Source organism: Neovison vison, chromosome 2 (assembly GCF_020171115.1).
Source record: "Neovison vison isolate M4711 chromosome 2, ASM_NN_V1, whole genome shotgun sequence".
NCBI classification, from domain to species: domain Eukaryota; kingdom Metazoa; phylum Chordata; class Mammalia; order Carnivora; family Mustelidae; genus Neogale; species Neogale vison.
The window spans coordinates 75913996-75923090 of record NC_058092.1 but is presented as its reverse complement, the minus strand read 5'-3'; positions in this window follow the sequence as shown (position 1 = coordinate 75923090).

Genomic DNA, 9095 nt, shown 5'->3' with positions numbered 1-9095 from the left:
CTGAGTTTCCTAACACAAGGAAACAGACACAGAGAGTTACACAAAATGAGAAGACAGAGGAATACGTCCCAAATGAAAGAACAGGATAGAATGACAGCAAGAGACCTAAGCAAAACAGAGATGAGCAATATTCATGATAAAGAATTTAAAGTAATGATCATAAAAATACTCACTAGACTTGATAAAAGAACAGAGGACATCAGTGAGACCATTAACGAATAGATTAAAAGGAAAAAAATCAGGGATGAAGAAGATGATAAATGAAATTAAAATACACTAGATGAAATAAATAGACTAGAGAAAGCAGAAGAACCAATCAATGACCGGGAAGACAGAGTAATGGAAAGTAATCAAGCTGAGTAGGTAGGAGAAAAAAATTATGCAAAATAAGAATAGACTTAGGAAACTCAGTGACTCCATCAAATGTAGTAACATTCATATTATAGGGATGCCAGAAACAGAAGACACATAAAAAGGGACAGACTCTTTATTAAAGAAAAAATATCTGAAAAATTTCCAAATCTGAGGAAGGAAACAGAAAACAGATCCAAGAGGCATATAGATACCACAAACAAAATCAGCCCAACGAAGTCCACACCAAGATGCTTAGTAATTAAAATGGCACAAGTAGTGATAAAGAAAGAATTTTGAAAGTGGTAAGAGAAAAGGAAACTGTTAAATAAAGGGATCCCATAAGGCTATCAGTAGATTTTTCAATAGAAGCTGTGATGTCAGAAGTGGGTGGCATGAGACATTCAAAGTTCTGAAAGGACAAGAATACTCTTACCTAGCAGGGTATCATTCAGAATAGAAGAAGAAATAGTTTCCAAGACAAAGGTTAAAGGAATTCATGACCACAAATCAGCCCTACAAGATATTAAAGGGGACTCTTTGAGGAAGGAAAGATCATAAGTAAGAGTTAGAAAAGTAGGAAGTAGGAAGCACAAAAGCAATAAAAAATAAGCAATAAAAATAAGTATATTTGGGGTCACCTAGGTGGCTAAGTGGGTTAAAGCCTCTGCCTTTGGCTCAGGTCATGATCCCAGGGTCCTGGGTTCAAGCCCTGCATCAGGATCTCTGCCCAGCAGGGAGCCTGCTTCCTCCCCTCTCTCTGCCTGCCTCTCTGCCTACTTGTGATCTCTCTGTCAAATAAATAAATAAAATCTTAAAAAAAATTCACCTGTTCATTTAAAAAAAATAAGTATATCTGTAAAAATCAGTCAAAGGACTTATAAAATAAAAGAATATAAATTATGACACCATAAACCTAAAACATAAGTAGGGAGGGGTGAGGAGTAACGAATCAGTTCAAATTTAGGCAACCATCAAATTAACATAGACTTCTATATGCAGAAGATGTTATAAATAAACCTAATAATAACCAAAATGAAAAACCTGATTAAAAAAGATACGCAAAAAATAAGGAGAAAGGAATCCAAGTATCTCATTAAAGAAAGTCACCTTATCATGAAAGAAGAGAGCAAGGGAAAAAAGGAATAAAAAACTATAAAAATAACCATAAAACAAGTAACAAAATGGCAATAATTCATACCTATCAAAAATTACTTTGAATCCCCTTGATGGCTAGTGATGATGAACATTTTTTCATGTGTCTGATAGCCATTTGTATGTCTTCATTGGAGAAGTGTCTGTTCATGTCTTCTGCCCATTTTTTGACATGATTATCTGTTTTGTGTGTGTTGACTTTGAGGAGTTCTTTATAGATCCTGGATATCAGCCCTTTGTCTGTATTGTCATTTGAGAATATCTTCTCCCATTCTGTGGGTTGCCTCTTTGTTTTGTTGACTATTTCCTTTGCTGTAAAAAAGCTTTTGATCTTGATGAAGTCCCAAAAATTCATTTTTGCTTTTCTTTCCTTTGCCTTTGGAGACATATCTTGAATGAAGTTGCTGTGGTTGATGTCAAAGAGGTTACTGTCTATGTTGTCCTCTAGGATTCTGATGGATTCCTGCCTCACGTTGAGGTCTTTTATCCATTTCAAGTTTATCTTTGTGTATGGTCTAAGAATGGTCAAGTTTCATTCTTCTACACATAGCTGTCCAATTTTCCCAGCACCACTTATTGAAAAGACTGTCTTTTCTCCACTATATATTTTTTCCTGTTTTGTCAAAGATTATTTGACCATAGAGTTGAGAGTCCATATGTGGGCTCTCTACTCTGTTCCACTGGTCTATGTGTTTGTTTTTATGCCAGTACCATGATGTCTTGGTGATCACATCTTTGTTGTAAAACTTGAAATCAGGCAACGTGATGCCCTCAGTTTTGTTTTTCTTTTTCAACATTTCCTTAGCAATTCAGGGTCTCTTCTGATTCCACACGTTTTAGAATTTTTGCTCCAGCACTTTGAAAAATGCTGGTAGAATTTTGATCGGAATGTCATTGAAAGTATAGATTGCTCTAGGCAGTATAAACATTTTAACAATATTTATTCTTCTGATCCATGAGCATGGAATGCTCTTCCATCTTTTTGTGCCTTCAATTTCTTTCATGAGTGTTCTGTAGTTCCTTGAGTACAAATCTTTATCTCTTTGTTTATGTTTATTTCCATGTATCTTATGGTTCTTGGTGCTATAGTAAATCGAATCAATTCTCTAATTTCCCTTTCTGTATTTTCATTGTTAGTGCACAAGAAAGCAATTGATTTCTGTACATTGATTTTGTATCCTGCCACATCACTGAATTGCTGAATGAGTTCTAGTAGTTTGGGGGTGGAGTCTTTTGGCTTTTCCATACAAAGTATCATGTCAGGGGCACCTGGGTGGCTCAGTGGGTTAAAGCCTCTGCCTTCAGCTCAGGTCATGACCCCAGCATCCTGGGATCGAGCCCCGCATCGGACTCTCTGCTCAGCAGGGAGCCTGCTTCCTCCCCTCTCTCTGCCTGATTCTCTGCCTACTTGTGATCTCTGTCTGTCAAATAAATAAATAAAATCTTTTTAAAAAAAAATTATCATGTCATTTGCAAAGAGAGAGAGTTTGATTTCTTCATTGCCAATTTGAATACCTTTTACTTCTCTTTGTTGAGATAACACCTTACACCAGTTAGAATGGCCAACATTAACAAGACAGTAAACAATGCATGTTGGAGAAAGAGGAACACTCTTACACTGTTGGTGGTAATGCAAGTTGATACAGCCATTTTGGAAAACAGTGCGGAGATTCCTCAAGAAATTAAAAATAGAACTTCCCTATGAACCTGCAATTGCACTACTGGGTATTTACTGCAAAAATGCAGATGTAGTGAAAAGAAGGGCCATTTGTACCCCCACTGTTCATAGCAGCAATGGCCACAGTTGCCAAACAGTGGAAAAAACCAAGATGCCCTTCAACGGACAAATGGATAAGGAAGATGTGGTCCATATACACTATGAAGTATTATGCCTCCATCAGAGGCATAATCAACATGGATGGGACTGGAAGAGATTATGCTGAGTGAAATAAGTCAAGCAGAGAGAGTTAATTATCATATGGTTTCACTTATTTGTGGACCATAAGAAATAACACAGAGGATATGGGGAGATGGAGAGGAGAAGGGGGAGTTGGGGGAAATTGGAGGGGGAGATGAACCATGAGAGACTATGGACCCTAAAAAACAATCTGAGGGTTTTGGAGGGGCAGGGGGTAGGAGGTTGGGTGAGTCTGGTGGTAGGTATTATGGAGGGCACGTACTGCATGGAGCACTGGGTATGGTACATAAACAACGAATTCTGGAACACTGAAAAGAAATTAAATAAATAAAAAATATTTTTTTAAATTTTTTATTTTAATTTTTATTTTATTTATTTATTTATTTGAGAGAGAGAGTATGAGAGGGGGGAAGGTCAGAGGGAGAAGCAGACTCCCCATGGAGCGGGGAGCCCGATGTGGGACTCGATCCCTGGACTCCGGGATCATGACCTGAGCCGAAGGCAGTCGCTTAACCAACTGAGCCACCCAGGTGCTCCCCAAAAAATATTTTTTAAAGTTACTTTGAATGTAGACCAACTAAACTCTCCAGTCAAAAGACATAGGGTGATGGAATGTATATAAAAAACAAAACCAAATAAAACCCAAGACCAACCTAAAGCTACCAACAAGAAACTCTTTTCAGACCTAAAGACCTATACAGATCAAAAGTGAGGGGATGGGGAAATGCTTATTACACAAATAGAAATGAAAAGAAAGCTGAGGTAGCAATACTTGTATCAGAAAAAAATAGCCTTGATAACAAAGATTATAACAAGAGACAAAGAAGGACATTATACAATCATAAAAAGGACAATCCAACAAGATGATATAACAACTTTAAGTATTTATCCACCCAACATGAGAGCATCTAAATATGCAAAACAGTTAAAGAGACAAAGAAATTAATTAATAGGAATATAATGTGAGTAGGGGACTTTACCACCACACTTACGTCAATGGACAGATCATCCAGACAGAAAATCAACAAGGAAACAGTAAGTTTGAATGACATTTTTGATCAGATGGATTTAACAGGTATATTTAGAATATTCCATCCTAAAATAGCAGAATACGCATTCTTTTCAAATGCACACAGAACGTTCTCCAAAATAGATCACATAAAATAAATCTCAACAGACTCAAAAAGATGGAAGTCAGACCTTGCATCTTTTCTGACACAACACTAAGAAATTAAATTAATTAAGAAATTAAAATCACAAGAAAAAATCTGGAGAGAGTACAAATACATAGAGGTTAGATAACATCCTACTAAGCCAAGAAATCAAAGAGGAAATAAAAAACAAATGGAAACAAATGAAAATGACAACATAATGCTTCAAAATCTTTGGGATGCAACAAAAGTGGCTTTAAGGGAGACATAGTAATACAGGCCTTTCTCAAGAAGCAAGAGAAATCTCAAACCACCTAACCTTACACCTAAAAGAGATTAAAAAAAAAAGCAACAGACAAACCTAAAACAAGCAGAAGAAGGAAACAATAAAGATTAGAGCAAAAATAAACAAAATAGAGACTAAAAACATCAACAGACTAGATCAATGAAACTAGGAGCTGGTTCTTTGAAAATATCAACAAAATTAATAAGCCTTTAGCCAGAGTCATTAAACAAAGGACTCAAACAAACAGAATTTGAAATAAGAGGACAAACAACAACTGAAACTACAGAAACACAAACAACTGTGACAGAATATGATGAAAAATTATATGCAAAAAATTAGACCATATAGAATAAATGGATAAATTCATAGAAACTTATGACCTACAACTCTATTAGAAAGAAATAAAAAAATAGAAATAGAAAAATATTTTTCCTGTTTTGTCAAAGACAGTCTCTTCAATAAATAGTGCTGGGAACACTGGACAGCTATATGCAGAAAAATGAAACTCGACCATTCTCTTACACCGTACACAAAGATAAAATCAGAATGGATAAAAGACCTCAATGTGAAACAGGAATCCATCAGAATCCTAGAGGAGAACATAGGCAGTAACCTCTTCGATATTAGCCACAGCAACTTCTTTCAAGATAAGTCTCCAAAGGCAAAGGAAACAAAAGCGAAAATAAACTTTTGGGACTTCATCAAAATCAAAAGCTTCTGCACAGCAAAGGAAACAGTTAACAAAACAAAGAGGCTGCCCACGGAATGGGAGAAGATATTTGCAAATGACAGTACAGACAAAAGGTTGATATCCAGGATCTATAATGAACTCCTCAAACTCTGCACACACAAAACAGACAATCTTATCAAAAAATGGGCAGAAGATTTGAACAGACACTTCTCCAATGAAGACATACAAATGACTATCAGACACATGAAAAAATGCTCATCATCACTAGCCATCAGGGAGATTCAAATTAAAACCACATTGAGATACCACCTTACACCAGTTAGAATGGCCAAAATTAGCAAGACAGGAGACAACATGTGTTGGAGAGGATGTGGAGAAAGGGGAACCCTCTTACACTGTTGGTGGGAATGCAAGTTGGTGCAGCCTCTTTGGAGAACAGTGTGGAGATTCCTCAAGAAATTAAAAATAGAGCTTCCCTATGACCCTTCAATTGCACTCCTGGGTATTTACCCCAAAGATACAGATGTAGTGAAAAGAAGAGCCATCTGTACCCCAATGTTTATAGCAGCAATGGCCACGGTTGCCAAACTGTGGAAAGAAACAAGATGCCCTTCAACAGACGAATGGATAAAGAAGATGTGGTCCATATACACTATGGAGTACTAATCCTCCATCAGAAAGGATGAATACACAACTTTTGTATCAACATGGACGGGACTGGAAGAGATTATGCTGAGTGAAATAAGTCAAGCAGAGAGAGTCAATTATCATATGGTTTCACTTACTTGTGGAGCATAACAAATAGCATGGAGGACAAGGGGAGATGGAGAGGAGAAGGGAGTTGAGGGAAATTGGAAGGGGAGGTGAACCATGAGAGACTATGGACTCTGAAAAACAATCTGAGGGTTTTGAAGGGGCGGGGGGTGAGAGGTTGGGGGAACCAGGTGGTGGGTATTGGAGAGGGCATGGATTGCATGGAGCACTGGGTGTGGTGCAAAAATAATGAATACTGTTACACTGAAAAAAAAAAGAAAAAAAATTTAAACAGACCAATTATCAGCAATGAAATTCAGTCAGTAATCAAAGAACTCCCAAAAACATCAAAAAAAAAATTCCAAAAAACAGAAGTACAAGACCAGATGGCTTCACAGATTAAATTTACCAAACCTTTAAAGAAGATTCAATACCAGATCTTCTACAACAATTAAAAAAAAAAATAGAAGAGGAAGGAATACTTCCAAAACCATTCTGTAAGGCCAGCATTATTACCCTGACACCAAATCCAGATAAAGACACCACAAAAAAAGAGAATTATAGGCCAATATCTGATGAACTTAGATGGAAAAATATTACCAAACACAATCCAACAATACCTTATTACAAAATCTTTCACCATGATCAAGTGGGATTTATTCCTGGGTTTTAAGGTACTTTAATATTTACAAATCAATCAGGGTGATACATCACATTAGTAAGAGAAAGGATAAGAACCATAGGATCATTTCAGTAGACGTAGAAAAAGCATTTGACAAAGTACAACATCCATTCGTGATAAAAATCCTCAACAAAGCAGGCTTAGAGGAAACATACCTCAACATAATGAGGCTGTGTATGAAAAGCCCATAGCTAACATCACCCCCAAGGGTGAAAAACTGAGAGTCTTTTCCCTAAGGACAGGATCAAGATAAGGATGTCCACTTTCATTGTTCCTATGTAACATGATACTGGAAGTCCTAGAAGTCCTAGTCACAGCAATCTGACAAAAGAAATGAATAAAAGGCATCCAAATTGGTAAGGAAGAAGCAAAACTTTCACTTTTTGACATGATACTATACATAGAAAACTCAAAAGACTCCACCAAAATACTACTGGAACTGATAAATGAATTCAGTAATATTGCAGGATACAAAACCAATCTCCAAAAATATGTTGCATTTCTTTTTTTTTTCAGATTTTATTTATTTATTTGACAGAGAGATCACCAGTAGGCAGAGAGGCAAGCAGAGAGAGAGAGAGAAAGAGAGAGAGGGAAGGAGGCTCCCTGCTGATCTGAAAGCCCAATGCAGGGCTCCATCCCAGGACCCTGAGAACATGACTTGAGCTGAAGGCAGAGGCTTAGCCCTCTGAGCCACCCAGGTGGCCCAATATGTTGCATTTCTATACACCAATGATGAAGCAGCAAAAATAGAAATTAAGAAATAATCACATTTACAATTGCGCCAAAAAGAAAAAACACTGAGGGACAAACTTAGCAAAGGAGGTAAAAGATCTATACTCTGAAAACTATAAGACATCGATGAAAGAAACTAAAGACAGCACGAATAAATGGGAAGATATTAAATGTCCATGGACTGAAAAAATCAAATATAGTTAAAATGTCAATACTACTTAAAGCAATCTACACATTTAACGTAATTCCTATCAAAATAACAACAGTATTTTTCACAGAACTAAAACAATCCTAACATTTGTATGGAACTACAAAGACCCTATATAGCCAAGGCAATCTTGAAAAAGAAAAACGAAGCTGGACTTCACAATTCTGGACTATCAAAATTCTGGACTTGAAATTATATTACAAAGCTGTAGTAATCAAAACAGTATGGTACTGGTACAAAAATTGATAATCAACAGAACAGAATAGGGAGTCCAGAAATAAACTCATTATTATATACTCAATTATCTTCAACAAAGGAGGCAAGAATGTAGAATAGGAAAAAGACAGTCTCTTCAACAAACAGTGCTGGGAAAACTGGAGAGCAACATGCAAAAGAAAGCAACTGGGCCACTTTCTTATACCCTACACAAAAATAAACTCAAAATGGATTAAAGACCTAAATGTGAGACCTGAAACTATAAAAATCAAAGAAGAGAGCACAGGCAGTAATTTCTCTGACACTGGCTGTAGCAACCTCTTTCTAGATGTCTCTCTTAATGCAAGGGAAACAAAAGCAAAAAGACACTATTGGGACTACATCAAAATAAAAACCTTCTGCACAGTAAAAGAGATAACCAAGAAAACTAAAAGACAACCTACTGAATGGAAGAGAATATTTGCAAATGATATGTCGAATAAAGGTTAGCATCCAAAACACATGAAGAACTTATACAACTCAACATAAAAAAAAAAGTTCAATTAAAAACTGGGGGGAAGGGCGCCTGGGTGGCTCAGTGGGTTAAGCCGCTGCCTTCGGCTCAGGTCATGATCTCAGGGTCCTGGGATCGAGTCCCGCATCGGGCTCTCTGCTTGGCAGGGAGCCTGCTTCCTCCTCTCTCTCTCTGCCTGCCTCTCTGCCTACTTGTGATCTGTCTCTGTCAAATAAATAAATAAAATCTTTATAAAAAAAAAAAACTGGGGGGAAGACGCGAATATACATTTCCCCAAAGACCACACACAGATGGCCAACAGACACATGAAATGAGGCTCAACATCACTCATCATCAGGGAAATGTGAATCAAAATCGCAATGAGATATCACTTCACATCTGTCAGAATGGCTAAAATAAAAGACACAAGAAAGAAATGTTGGTGAGGATATGGAG